Source organism: Aedes albopictus, chromosome 2 (assembly GCF_035046485.1).
Source record: "Aedes albopictus strain Foshan chromosome 2, AalbF5, whole genome shotgun sequence".
NCBI lineage: Eukaryota > Metazoa > Arthropoda > Insecta > Diptera > Culicidae > Aedes > Aedes albopictus.
In genome coordinates this window covers 235,530,162-235,544,511 of record NC_085137.1, presented here as the reverse complement: position 1 = coordinate 235,544,511, position 14,350 = coordinate 235,530,162, and the positions used below count along the sequence as shown (strand labels likewise).

At 35.8% G+C, this 14,350-nt stretch overlaps 1 protein-coding gene across 1 annotated transcript in view; it reads left to right on the top strand.

Annotated features, from left to right (window-relative positions):
• Window positions 1-1,439: 1,439 nt before the first annotated feature.
• The window catches only part of LOC115257630 (rho GTPase-activating protein conundrum), a gene marked incomplete in the record, with an annotated part of 391,231 nt that continues 378,320 nt past the window's right edge, over window positions 1,440-14,350 (top strand). The window contains 1 exon segment of the mRNA XM_062851367.1: window positions 1,440-2,989.

Below are 14,350 nucleotides of genomic sequence, written 5' to 3'. Positions count from 1 at the left end.
GTATGCGATTTTGGGCTTTTTTGACTGCAAGCCATTAAGCAAGGAAATATTTTTTTTTTAAGCAATCAAAAGGTTAATTGGTCAATTAACATCTAAATTAACGAGTCATGCAAAATATTTCGTTTTACCAAATCGAATTTGATAGTTTAAAGCGATTTATGTTAGGTACGATATTTCCCATACAAGTCATCCTCCAAAAGTTGCATGCAAGTTTTCATACTAACATAAAATGCTTAAATCTATCAAATTTGATTTGGTAAAACGAAATATTTTGCATGAGTCGTTAATTTAGATGTTAATTGAACAATTTATCCTTTGATTGCTTAAAAAATATATTTCCTTGCTTAATGGCTTGCAGTAAAAAAAGCCCAAAATCGCATATTTTGCCCTATAAATTGAGGTATAACTCAAAATTGTGACGTGTTGGAGCAAATCTGAGCCCGGATTCAGATTCAGCGGCCCAAAATCCTTCGGAGACACATAAGTTTGCTCTTGAGACAAAAAAATGTTGCGCTGTGTAATTTATCTTGGAACTCCGTCAAGAACGCCTGCTGGGATTTCTCCGAAAACTTCGTAAGGGATTTTTCCAATGATTAGAATTTTGTTAGGATTTTGTAGAGCTTCGTAGCCGTGCGGTTAGAATCACCAAGCTTCTAGGCGCACCATGCTGTGCGGTGAGGGTTCGATTTCCGCACCATAAGATGAAACTTTTCACGAGAAGGATTTTTTCTCCGTATCGTGCATGCTCCGTGTGTCCCTTGTCTAGTGTTAGGTTTGTTCAGTCTGTACAGCCTCTGATTAAAGACGGTGTCCGTGTCTTTTTAAAGCTTTTCCAACTTGAGTATATTCAGTATTTGCTCTCAGCAGTCCTCCAAGACACACCATGGAGGATGTCCAGCAAGAATCGTCAAGAGGCCCCAGATTTTTTGATTCTGGATGGCTAAGAACATTTGAAAACGATTTCCTGTTGGATTAGTACATGGAATTTCTGAGAATATCCCTGAATCAAATCCCTGGAAAAAATTCAAGAGTAATCATTGGCAAACACGGTGGAAAATCAATTTGCCATTCAAACAAACACGAATCTAGTTGGATTAAAACACAATTTATTTTCAACGCAAACATAGACCTTACACAATTGTATGCACCTCCTCTGAAAAAACCTAAACACGCTAACGTTCATACAGGTTCCAGCGCACAGATAACACCGGACCAGAGCTGCAGCTTACTCAGATACGCGAGCGCAACAAGTGACCGCGCAACGGCAACCAATTCCACACCTAGCCGAAGCACGTGCGTTTTCCTGTATTTGTGGCGCTCGTCGCGCAAACGGTGGAGTGTAAAACGCAAACAGCGACGACGACGACGACGACGCTGGCTGAGCTATGGCTCAGCTTTACCTACCAGACCAGCCAGGCAGCCCTCGGCTCGGCTCTGCGCTGTAGTGATCAAGTGTAAATAAAGAGAAAAACTGGAAACCAAAATATACAACGACGATGGATGGCGAGGACTGTGCGCATGGATGACGACGAGTCGCGCTTTGGAATCTAGTCGATGGTCGCGGTTCGAGTCGTTAGTTGAGTTAAGGCATCCGTGCAGGTTGGACGTTTGTGCAATACGATTTTTTTCTGTTTTTTTTTACGCTTTATTGTTGTATTGATGTGGTTTTTCGTTATTATCGGTTTGTTTTGCTACGTATAGAACGTCGGGACTCAAGTGTTTACGATTGATCGGATATACGGCGGTGAAGGGAGAAGAACGATCGAATTGTTGTAATTGAGAGTTCTAGCGTATACGGTGCAGCTTTAGCGTAGTCTATATCGCCTAGCCTAAGGAGCTGTTAGTGTTAGTGCTTTAGTGTGTTTAGTCTAGCGTACTACTGAATCTAAGTGACTGGGACCAGTGCCGGAAGCTTATGTAGATTCGCGGAAAGTGCTGAAGGTCGTCAGTTGTGGGACCTCTTGATAACTACGAAATTGGTGAACAGCTCACGTAATAGTGTCAAACGTTTCAAGTGAGACAGAAGCTGAAGATTGGAGTAAACGATCAACGTTATTAAGCTGCGATATAGCTGTAGAGGGCGTTACACAGAGAAGGAGTTGCCTCGTTTCAGCGTTTCTACGTGCTTTTTTTTGGAAATGTTTTCGTGAAAGTTGGCGGCATTTCGCTGTTTTAAACATTGTGTAACCGGTTTGGGACACAAGGCTGCCCGAGCTATCGACCAACCGCCTAGCCTCATCTCATCCAAGTGAAACTCCCAAACAAATTAGCAGTCGCGTGAACACCGGACCTCCACTACCTGAGACAACCGGCTCCCCTATGAATATGCGCGCGTGATTTGTATCGGGATTTCGACCAAGTGGCACTTGTTTACAATCTGGAAGAAGCGATTTCCGGCTTTCGAGAAGAGCGGGCTTAGTGAGTGGATGTAAACAGAAGAAGATCGGGAAGGTCGCGCTGTTGAAGGTGCTAAAATTGAGAAATACGTGTGATTGTGTCGCCGATTGTTTGCCGTGATCTAACAGTGTGGTTCCCTTCAAGCGGAGAAGAAACGGAAGTAAGAACGTCGACGTTTGTCAACAAACGACTTGGATAGGTGTAAAAGTCACGTGTTCAGCGAATACTCGGTGTAAAGTTTGAGAACCTAGTTCTGGATGTTGCTTGTGCATTCGACATTTCTAGCAAAGTTCGGTTCTGCATGTGTTGTGTTTACCTGATTTATGTGAGGAAATTGTGAGAAAATACCGATAAAAGTCGAAGAATCAGCTGTCTTGTAAAGGCAACGGAGAGTATTTCATTTCATCAGTTGTGACTAACACCTCAAGTCGTGATTTTGGCTCCTTCATTGTTGCGTTAATTCGTCGTACTCGGAGCAATAAAAAAGTGATAGTGTTTTGTGGATGATTCAAGCGAAGGGGAATTGACGGCGAATCGAAGAAACTAGAGAACCTGTGGTGGCAGCTATTTATCAGATAAGAAGATAACACATGTAAGTATTTGTTTTGCGTGTACGGCGATAGCTACTGCGACTCCGAGACCATTGATTGTGGGAACGGAATGTGCCCGAGATAATAAACAGGTTGTATTGTGCTTTGGTGATCTCAGGGATGAGGAATTGACGAATGAGTTTGAAATTTCATCGAAGAGAAGAATATTCTATTGATTCATTATCTGCGCACATTGAAGAACAGAAAAAAATGATAATTACAATATATTAAATGAATTCAATATTCCAGAGTATTGTCTCCCTAGAATAAACAAGAAAATCAGCAGAGCTTAAGGAATAGGGTATTCTAGCCATTTTTTCACGAATTCCCAGCTCAAATCTGTTGTTATTGGTGAGCATCCACCAGGAAACGATATAGCTCAGCCAGTAGTGGTTTCAAGTGGTGGAATTACGCTGGAAAGCGATAATATCATTGATCAAAATTCTCGATCTTTCTTGATTAATTTCCTCGTTTAGGCAAACTTTGCATGTTTTATATTTTTAAAACAAGTACTGACCTTCTGAGTATGTGTTAAGCTGCTTGAAACAACATTGTGAAACTTTAAAACATTTTTAAATAGGCTTTTTAATCTAATTTGGTTGATTTGGGGTTTGGGTTTCCTCGTTTAGGCAAACTTTGCATGTTTTATATTTTTAAAACAAGTACTGACCTTCTGAGTATGTGTTAAGCTGCTTGAAACAACATTGTGAAACTTTAAAACATTTTTAAATAGGCTTTTTAATCTAATTTGGTTGATTTGGGGTAACATTGATCCCTAAGTGAACGATATTTATTTGTGTTGAAAATACCCTTACTTACTAAATTTGAGGTCCTGATTTCGAATGTGTTGTCCAAATTCTTACAAAATATGTACTTTTTGAGTTTTTAGGATTAAAATTCTCTAAACAACGAATAGCACCTAAAAGTATGTTTTAAGGAATTTTAGGCCTGCTTTTGATAAATCATTTATTTACTTGGAAAGGAGCACTTCCATACAAGTTTTGTTTATGAAATCCAACTCAGGGATATCATTTTGAGCTTATACAGTAATTTCGAACTTAATAGTGTATCTAGTAATCATGCTAAGCATGAATGAGTTTGAGCATGTATCTCATTGCGTTACGAAACACAATTACGGGAAAAGCGATTGATTCATGAGATAATGATACCTAATTTCCATAAACTTGATGTCATTTAGTAGTTAAACAGTAACAGATTACGGAAAACTGTTCGTTAGCAAGAACTGATGCAATGAAAATGGTTTGTTTGAACATTTTATGAGGTGGGTCCAGCCGATCCATGTTACCCCGTTGTTCAACGATACCTTGTTTTACGGCTCTTCGTTTTTTAACAAATTTATAAATGTAAACAAGCATATTGGTTAAATCTAAAGGGGTCCACTATTGTCATCTATTTAACATGGTAAGAGAATACGATCTATTTCGATATTTTGTTTTATTCCACTTTCATGTTGTAGGCTAAAAATGAGCTATGGGCAATTAAATTAAGTAAATTATTACAGATTTCTCAGCGCACTCTTCAAGTAAAATGATCATGACACCAAAATACAAAAATTTTTTGGAACATGTCGAGACCAACGTTTTAGTTCTCGATGTTGTTGTTTCATTGGCAACACATTATGATAAAGTACTCTTGAACCTTTGTTTAGCACATTTCATAGTTGTTAGAGACGCTGGAATGTCAAAATGTGAAATCAAATTTGACTCAGTTATTATTGACGATAGGAACGCGTCGAGAGACCTATTCCAACAAAGTCAAGACTTTCAGATAAAAATAATAAAAAAACATATTACACAAAATTGAGAAACGAATATTTTGCACGTAAAACTTTTCTATCGAACCATGGCTTTCAATTTTGGAAAAGTCTCAAAAACTGCGTTAAAAGAGAAAATCTTAATAATACAAGTAAATTGTAAAAAAAAAACACAATTTCAGTAAGTAATCAGTTTGCTCAAGTATTTGAAAACGTTTCAAGTGTGAAGAAACGTGACAAAATTACACAAGTTTACAAAATAAAACGAAAGTCGTGAACTTCTGTCAACGACCAAAATTTTTGAAGCACAATTTAGTGCTGATTTCGAAACCGACCTTCAAAAAATTTAAAGTAGAACAGTTTTTGAGTTTTAGCTCAATATCGAGTTTTGTAACTTTTCACAATATGTAATTTACTAAAATTCAAATATATTGCGTTTTGTTCAACCAATTTTAAATCTTTTTCCATAATTTAAAAGCTGGATACAATACCATTCGATCATCTGAATACAAGATTTGCGTCACATTGATGAAATTCAAGATATTGGCGAGTTTTTGGGACGATCTTCTTAAATTTTAGCAAAATTCCCAAAATTTTTCGAAGAAATGTATTTTTTTCAATAAGAAAAAAACAACTTAAAAATTATTTCTCAACGTTTATTTGACATATCATATGTAGGCGAGTTACAGTAAAAATTTCAGCTCAATCGGAGCATTGATTACGGAGAATGAGATGTTTGAAGTGAGCGACGTTGTTTAAAAATAGAACAAAAAACGATTTCAAATCATTAACCTTGTATGAAAAGTCGAAAAAATTTCCGCTCTACTGTAATTTTTTTCCTTCACGTTTTCGAACTCAGGGCATGATTCTACACCAAAAACGATCATCAGCTTACCGAGTTCAAAAATGCTGTAAACCAGTGTTATTGACAACTCATTAGCAGAGCCGTTTCATGGCGCCCTTGGCAAAGCATCCAGATTGGCGCCCCGAGTCTATTGGACATGGCTAGTTTTGAAAAGTTTATTGTTATTAATTTTGTCAAAGTTTCTTGAAAGGTTGTATTTAGGGATTGCAAATATACAAATCCCCCCCCCCCCCTCATTTTATTTATTTTCTACGAATGTTTTTCATTCGTGTATTTCACGTATTTCATTAGGAGTTTCAATGGGCGTTGCCCAAAAATGTTTCCAAATTTATATCTCTTATAATACAAGTACAAGTACAAATTTGCATTGCAAAATGCATGCTTGCTTAGACCAGGACAATAATAAAAAATGACATTTTATACCTAACATGAATAATGCAAATTTCAAGAAATCTTCAAGAAACAGTATTCAAATGATTTTTTTTTATTTTTTGTTCAACTGAATTTTGTTTTCAAAAAATAGTGTCCATTAAGTATGTTTGTCAACACTGTAAAATATCCCTCTTCCAAATTTTTAGTTAAAAATAAATAAATAAATAATAAATAAATAACACTGTAAAATATTTCATTGAACACGGAGACAAATTTCGTTCGTTTGAAACAATTTTTTTTCATTTTTATTCGGTAAACTGATAAAATGTTTAAAACTAAAATTTTAATTTTCAAAACTAACTCAATCACACATTTATTTGGACAATACCCATTGAGGAGCCCCCGTTCCTCCGTCAAGAACCTAAACAAAACTCAAATGTTCCAGCTGCAACATCAAACAAGATTTCCTCCTGCAAAAAAGGCAAGGTCCACGAAATTCCGTTGTTTTCGGGAGCGTATGTTATCTAATAAATGTCAAGCAACACACTTGGACATTAATAAGTTCCTGTAATTTGTATGCAACTATATTGAAAGTTATGCCTTTTGACCCAATCGTCTTATTAACGACTAAATTGCAACAAAAAAAGCGCAAGAGGTGGAGCCAATATAAAACATCCATTCGTGATATGAACGGTTTTAATACGCAATCGATTTATAATCGAGATACAACTTATAGTCGACTTAAAAAATGGTGACCGATTCGACAAATAATCAGTTAGTCACCACATTCGTCACTGCCAGTAATAATGCATCAACAGTTTCGTTCATGTGATTAATAAATTGTGGCAATAATTTTCCCGCAAATAAGGCTGACCGAGAACGTCAATTTGTGTGTCGTTCCAGATTTATCGGTAAGTTACGCATTTTAGCTCCGTATTCTCAACGCGCCCCAGTCTCCTATCATTTTGCGAGTGAAAATTTAGGCATTTGTGGTAAAAATTACCTCGCCATATTGCTTTGCCGGAGTGCATTTCAGCAGGTTATTTAATGCACCCGTAAAATGCCGAAAATAAATTTTAGAATTTAGGAAGATATTATTTGCTAAATAATGTCTATGGGAATCCGTATTGACAAAGTACAACAATGCTGCACGCGGTACACGGAACCACCAAATTACCGAACATTGGATGCTTTTGACGCAATCTCATAGTTCGGCCCAATAAGTCAACATTTGAGTGAATCGATTGAACTCACGCAAGGTAAAATGCCTTTACCTCCAGCTAAAAATATACTCAAGAGTAGGTAAATTCAACCCAAGACCCCCTTCATTCAACCCAAATTTGGGTAAATCTACATTTACCCAAAACTGGCTTATTGGCCTCAAGGACTCCCGTTGGATAGACGCATCTCTGTATATTTACGACAACATCTGTGGGGGAGAGAGGAAAAACGACCTAATTTTGGGTAACTAATCAATTCGATATACTCATTTTAGGGTAAAATCGACCCAAAATAAGTTAGTTTGAATTTTCCGTACAGGACGTAAACAACCAAAAAAGCAGACACTTGGAATCGTACTTCTCATTTACGTCGACAAGAGGCTGTCCATTTATTACGTAACGAAAATTTCACGTTTTTTGTAAAAAATGTAAACCCATTGTAATTGTTTTCGTGGAAAACTCCCAATATTTTTGTACGTTACGTAAGATTTCTCAAAACCCCGTGTATTCAAATCTTCCCAGTGGTAGATACCAGTCGTTCAGTACTGCGAAAATGAAGCAGTTTTTTTTATTGGGTCAATATTATACTTCCAATCAGATTTTTTTTCTATTTTACCACTTTATTTTTATAAAATTTGGAATATGTCGATAAACTTATGAAGAAAAGGTTACATTTTATTTGTACATGATTTCGTTATTTTTGAAACATTTTGGTTTTTTAAAGTGCATTTTATATTTTTCGTGGTCACAAAAACATTTTGCTGCACATTTTGGAACTTCTACCTCTCCTGTCAAAATTGTTCGTTATGTTCTAAATAAGTTCCAGGTGCCACATGTTTATAACAATCAGAATCAATGTTTTGGTTGATTTGGTTTGTAAACAATTGTAACTAAGATTCGTTGAAACAAACAGATTATACTTCAGTTACAAATTGGTTTCGGAAGTTTCAACTAATGATGACGTTTGTTTTCATTTTGGCAGTTGTTATAAAACTGTTACACCTCAGTTTGGCATTAACAACAGGATTTTATTTGGTTTTAATTTTGTTTGTTTCATGAAAACTCAGTTGCAACATGTTTGCAACGATGATCATTTCCATTTTAGTTGCAGGTGCTACTTGGGGAGGTTGGCATTGAAAGTACACCACGGGAGGGGGTTTTTTCCAGCGAAGGAAATGACTTTATAAGTTATAAGGAAAACAAATATTTCCGTAGGGCTGACCTGCCACAAAAAAAAAAATGTTTACATTTATTTCTAACATAATCTGTCAGAAGATGCATTTTTGTTTCAAACATGGATTGCATTTGCTTCAAATGTGACGCTCGATTTGCTCCAAACAGTTTTATTACAATTTATTTGAATTTACCTCAAATATTTTTGATTTTAACATATTTTTTTCTGCGTGAATGCGAAGAAAATGAAAGGAAGTAACCTCAAGACATCCGCAAATGAGAATGTTTATGAATTTTCAAATTCAAACTTTCACTAGAATTTCGAGTGCATATTGATTTTGCTTTGCTCAATCTGTACCTCTCACTTTGTACCACTCTGATAATTTCCATCGTACATCGATTCAACGGTTTATTTAAAACAAAATGATAGTTGGCCAACCGACCGTCCCACTACTCATGGTGGTTGGTCAAACTCAGTAATTTGAGCACATGGACGAACATGTTTCCGTGACTATGATTTGAATCGGAAAATGTCCGAAGTATTACGTCTGTTTGTCTGTGGTAGAATCTTGATAACATTCAAGAAAACAATAGCATCATCCTGTTTCCTTCTAGTATTAAGCCTTTTTGGCGCCCCTCTAATGCTGGCGCCCTTGGCGGGGGCCAACCGAACGGCTCTGCTCATTAGTCACTATTTTGTAACATGTATTACTAAAATAGTGATTAAGTGATATTTATTGCTAAAAAGTTAAGGAATATGAAAGCTCCAGATAATGATTATAGTATCTCGTTAACTAAATGCTTCACTAACATTTTCTCTCCTGTGAAATTCATGCTTTTGGTATTCTTATTATGGTCCAATCTTAGACCAAGGTATATTCCTCAGTCTTGTTCCAACCGGAAATCTGATCGAGGCTTAGGCCAATATTACAAGAAGAAACATCTCAAATAACAATTTTGATTTTTTGCGAAGTTTTTTTAGCGATTCATAAACCCCAACCATAAAACCATTGATGCCGCTTTGGAGATGAACCAGCCGCGGGCTGAAAATCTCTCTAATAAAGCTAATAATAATAATAACCATTGATGCCGACTTGAAAGCCCTCTCGAGATCTTATATGCCTCCTATGGCTCACGTACTGGCTAGTTGGCCCAGTCTTATTATGATCTACAGGACTTTGTATACAAACCGGCTTAGGATTTCGGGTTGTATCATAGTTTTATCGTATCCCCGATACAACCTTCTAAATACAACAATTTTCTGACTTGGAAAATATTTGTTTTGCTTATTTTTCACTATCAATGTTCGACCGTCAGAATAAATTACACAGCGTAACAAAAAATAGCTATTGGTCTGTCTCAAGAGCAAACTTATGTGTCTCTGACAGATTTTGGGCCGCTGAATCCGAATCCGGGCTCAGATTTGCTCCAGCAAGTCGCAATTTAGAACCCCTTAATCTATAGGGTAATATACACGATTTTGGGCTTTTTTGACAGCAAACCATTAAGCATGGAATTTTTTTTTATGCATTCAAAGGGTGAAATGGTCAATTAGCATCTAAATTACCGACTCATGCAAAATATTTCGTTTTTCCAAATCAAATTTAATAGTTTTAAGCGATTTATGTTAGGTGCATGTTTGCAATTAATTGACCAATTTACCCTATGATTGCTATAAAAAATATTTTCATGCTTAATGGCTTGCAATAAAACAAAGTCTAAAATCGCATATTTTGCCCTATAAATTGAGGTATAGCTCAAAAATGTGACGCGCTGGAGCAAATCTGAGCCCGAATTCGGATTCAGCAGACCAAAATCTGTCAGAGACACATAAGTTTGCTCTTGAGACAAAAAAATGTTGCGATGTGTTATGCTTGGTTGTTTATCCAGTCGTCAATTGGAAAGATGCCGATCTGGAATTTGGATTTGTTTTCCTATATAATACGTGTTAGGAGACATGCCACGGCAAATTTGTGGTGAATGTGACTGTGATAATGACAAAAATTAAGTGCGCCACACAAACTGTGCATTAATTGAAAGTTAAATGCATTTAATTTACACTGTGGGTTTTTCAACATCGCGGAGTTTCAAAGACATTATGTAATTTTTCTGAAAATAAAATGTCGGAAACGTGTTGAATCTTAAGCTGTACGTGAAATCATAAAATTGAGTAATGATTTTTCAGTATTTACATAAATTATTACGTCTTGCGACATATTTTTCTGATAAAACTCTGTGTTCCTGATGATTTCTCCAATAGGGCTAACCATCCTGAACTGGTCATAACTGAGCTCATGATAAAACTAACGGTTTTATCACAGCATTTCTTGGTGTATGTTACGGCCACGAAATCTTGTGTTGGTTTTAAGCATTGCCTCACAGTTTTGTATATTTGTTTACAAAAAAATCTCTCCGACAACAATCGCAAATGTTTATTAGTTTTATGGAATGCCAGAGGTGCAAAGTAAAAAATCACCACATATAACTAATATAGAACAACTAGCTTTTTCACATGCTCGTATAAAACCAGGATGAAACATGAATAAACCATCTAGGCATGCTGATTTTTACTTGAGAATTTCTCCGACAACAACCGCAAATGCAAGTTTTATTGAAATGATATATAGTAAGGGATAAAACCAATTCATGACTGCTTGCAAGTCTTTAACTAAAGATGTTTATAGCAGAAGTTATATGATAGTTTTATGGAATGCCAAGTAAAAAACTATCACATAAAACTATAATATAGAACAACTATCATTTTTAGATGCACGTAAAAACCGGGATAAAACATGGATAAACCTTCCAGGCATGCTAATTGTCACTTGAAATTAATGATATTAGTTGCCAATCTACGAGGTACCGTTTCACGCCAACACTTTACAATTACCAAAAAATAATTAGCATACTTTTCTGAAAAAATGATTTCTTTTTATAGTTATTCCAATTTTGAAGCCTGGCAAATAATATGCCGAAACTTCTAGTTATCATCCAATCAGCATGCTGTAAACTATCAGTAAACTTTTTGAAGAACTTATCTACACACAACAGAATGCCGAGATTGGCTGTGCAAATCTTGGTTCAAGTTGGTTTGCTGAAATCTCGGCTAAACGCTTGACGTTTAACGCCTGATGCTAGCGGTATTCATGGGTGCTGCTATGAATACAATTGATTTTTGGCTGGCATTTCGGTTAAATTTTGATTGCAGAGCTCAGCTGAGTGAATACACTAGCAAAATACCGTCGATGGGGGTGACAATGGGTCTGGGGGGTGAGATTGGGTCAAAACGGAGAAACATAAAATTTGAAATAGCTCATCAACTATAGCTAATTTATATTGAAAACTTAATATTATTTCAAAGAGGAGATGTTTTTACACGTCATGATGCAGAATAAGATGTTTGGCAATAATGTTTTTTTTTGTTAAGTTTTTGGCTAAACTTATATGACGAAACTACTAGTGAATCACTCTGAAAAAATTTCTCCATCGTAATGTTTCACACAAGTACCTAACCATAAATTTTCTTATAAGTGGTTAGCTGTAGGTATTACCTGGTTGATGCAATGAAAAAAGCAGGCTGTCAATGCTCTTTTTATTTAAAAACTCAATATTTTCGACCCTATGTCTAAATATTAAGAATGGGGGTGAGATTGGGTCAAGCAAGTTATCGAGTGCACATAGCCTTAACTGAAAATTTAAATTGTTATCCAGTCCCCATTTGACGTCAGAGTGGTTCCATGTTTACTGTATCTTCATAAAAGCACAGTTTCCTTCGAAAATATTTCGCAGAAGTTGCAAGCGAGAGTGTTCATACGTTTAGTGCCTAAAATCATTTATAACAATAAACCCATGCGTTTGGACAGAAGAATAGGTCTACTAGAACTCATACAAAATTATTTATTTATTAAAAAATCTTTTTTAATGTTGTTGCGGGAGGGGGTCTAATAATGTGAAATGGTGTGTAACATAATATTTAAACGACCCTCTATCTTGAGATGGAGTGATTTGCTTGGGCAGTATAGAGGCCAATGATCATAAGAGTTTATAGCGGGTTAAAAATTTCTTATGCAGTATACTAAAAATATAATGTTTTTTTTTCAATCAATCTTTCAGTGCGCTCCTGCTTCGTTGTAATCCTCCCCCTCCTCTCATGGAGGTTGGAACATTATGGATGGTGGGTGGTGGCTAAAAATGGCGATACAACATACAAACGTAATTTTATCAAATTTCAACCATTTTTTCGGTTGTATTAGCCTTTTTAGGTGGATTAATCATCTTTTAAAATTACCTGAGTTTTCATTCATCATGATAACATTGTATTTTACGAAAGTTTGCTAGATATGATCAATAAAATTAACTTATATTCTCAGGTAGGCGATTTCGAATACTTTGACCCATTCTCACCCCCTCTAAGGGGTGAGATTGGGTCAATTTTCAATCATTTGTAGTTTAGTAAGCAATTCATATAATGTGATGCTTTCTTGCTAAACTGTCATTACTACATAGAAGAGTATACATACCGAATAAAAAGTTATTCCGACTTCAATTGTATTTGTTATTTAACAAACTTTCTTTGAGTATCCTTTTTTGACCCATTCTCACCCCCAACGACGGTAACACTAGTTTACAGCATTTTTGAACTCGGTAAGCTGATGATCATTTTTTGTGTAGAATCGTGCCCTGAGTTCGAAAACGCGAAGGAAAAAAATTACAGTAGAGCGGAAATTTTTTCGACTTTCCATACAAGGTTGATGATTTGAAATCGATTTTTGTTCTATTTTTAAGCAACGTCGCTCAATTCACACATCTCATTCTTCGTAATCAATGCTCCGATTGAGCTGATTTTTTTACTGTAACTTGCCTATATATGATATGTCGAATAAACGTTGAGAAAGAATTTTTAGATTGTTTTTTTCTTATTGAAAAAAATACATTTCTTCATATTTTTTTGGAAATTTGGCTAAAATTTAAGGAGATCGTCCCTAAAACTCGCCAATATCTTGAATTTCATCAATCTGACGCAAAACCTGCATTCAGATGATCGAATGGTATTGTATTCAGCTTTTAATTTATGGAAAAAGATTTGAAATTGGTTGAACAAAACGCAAGATATTTGAATTTTAGTAAATTCCATATTTTTAAAAGTTGTTAAACTCGATATTGAGCTAAAACTCAAAAACTGCTCTACTTAAAATTTTTTGAGGCACGGTTTCGAAATCAGTGCTAAGTTGTGCTTCAAAAATTTTGGTCGTTGACAGAAGTTCACGACTTTCATTTTATTTTGTAAACTAGTGTAATCAAGGGAAAAAGAAGCTCTCAGCTGTAGCGCATTTGGTTTGCCACTGGACTCTCGCACAAGTTTTCAAGAGTGCGAAAACGTAAATAAAAGTACGCGATTGCATCAAATTAACTCGGTGTCTTCAGAGCACTTATTCTTCAACATAAATCAAAGAAACTTGCGCCGAAGACATCAACTGCACTTATGAAGATTGAAGACTGAGTGCGCAGTCCAGTGATGATCAAAATGCGCAAAAATAACTGTGAAGTGCTTTATCCCAGTTGGGAAGTTACACCAAGAAGTATAGGAATACATAATCACCATAAGTATCAATATTGTACAATATTTTCACATGCGACTTGCTTTAATTGTCACAGCGATTGAAAAAAATGTTTTTCAAATGACGTCTATACATCTGAAGCCCATTCTGAATATAAATTTAAAATCTGACAAAATATGTCCATTATATAGTGTATTCTTATGGAACAAACATCAATTGACGTATGACTTTGATTGAGTTAGAATACAGGATAGATACGATTTATCCGAAGCCCGTTCACATCCTTTCCAAACATATATCTGGTGAACGGAATCGGCTGTATAAATCAGAAGTTTTCACATTTTCTCAAAACAACTTTGATCAGTAATCAATCAATATTTCATTTGTGCAGAATTGCGTCA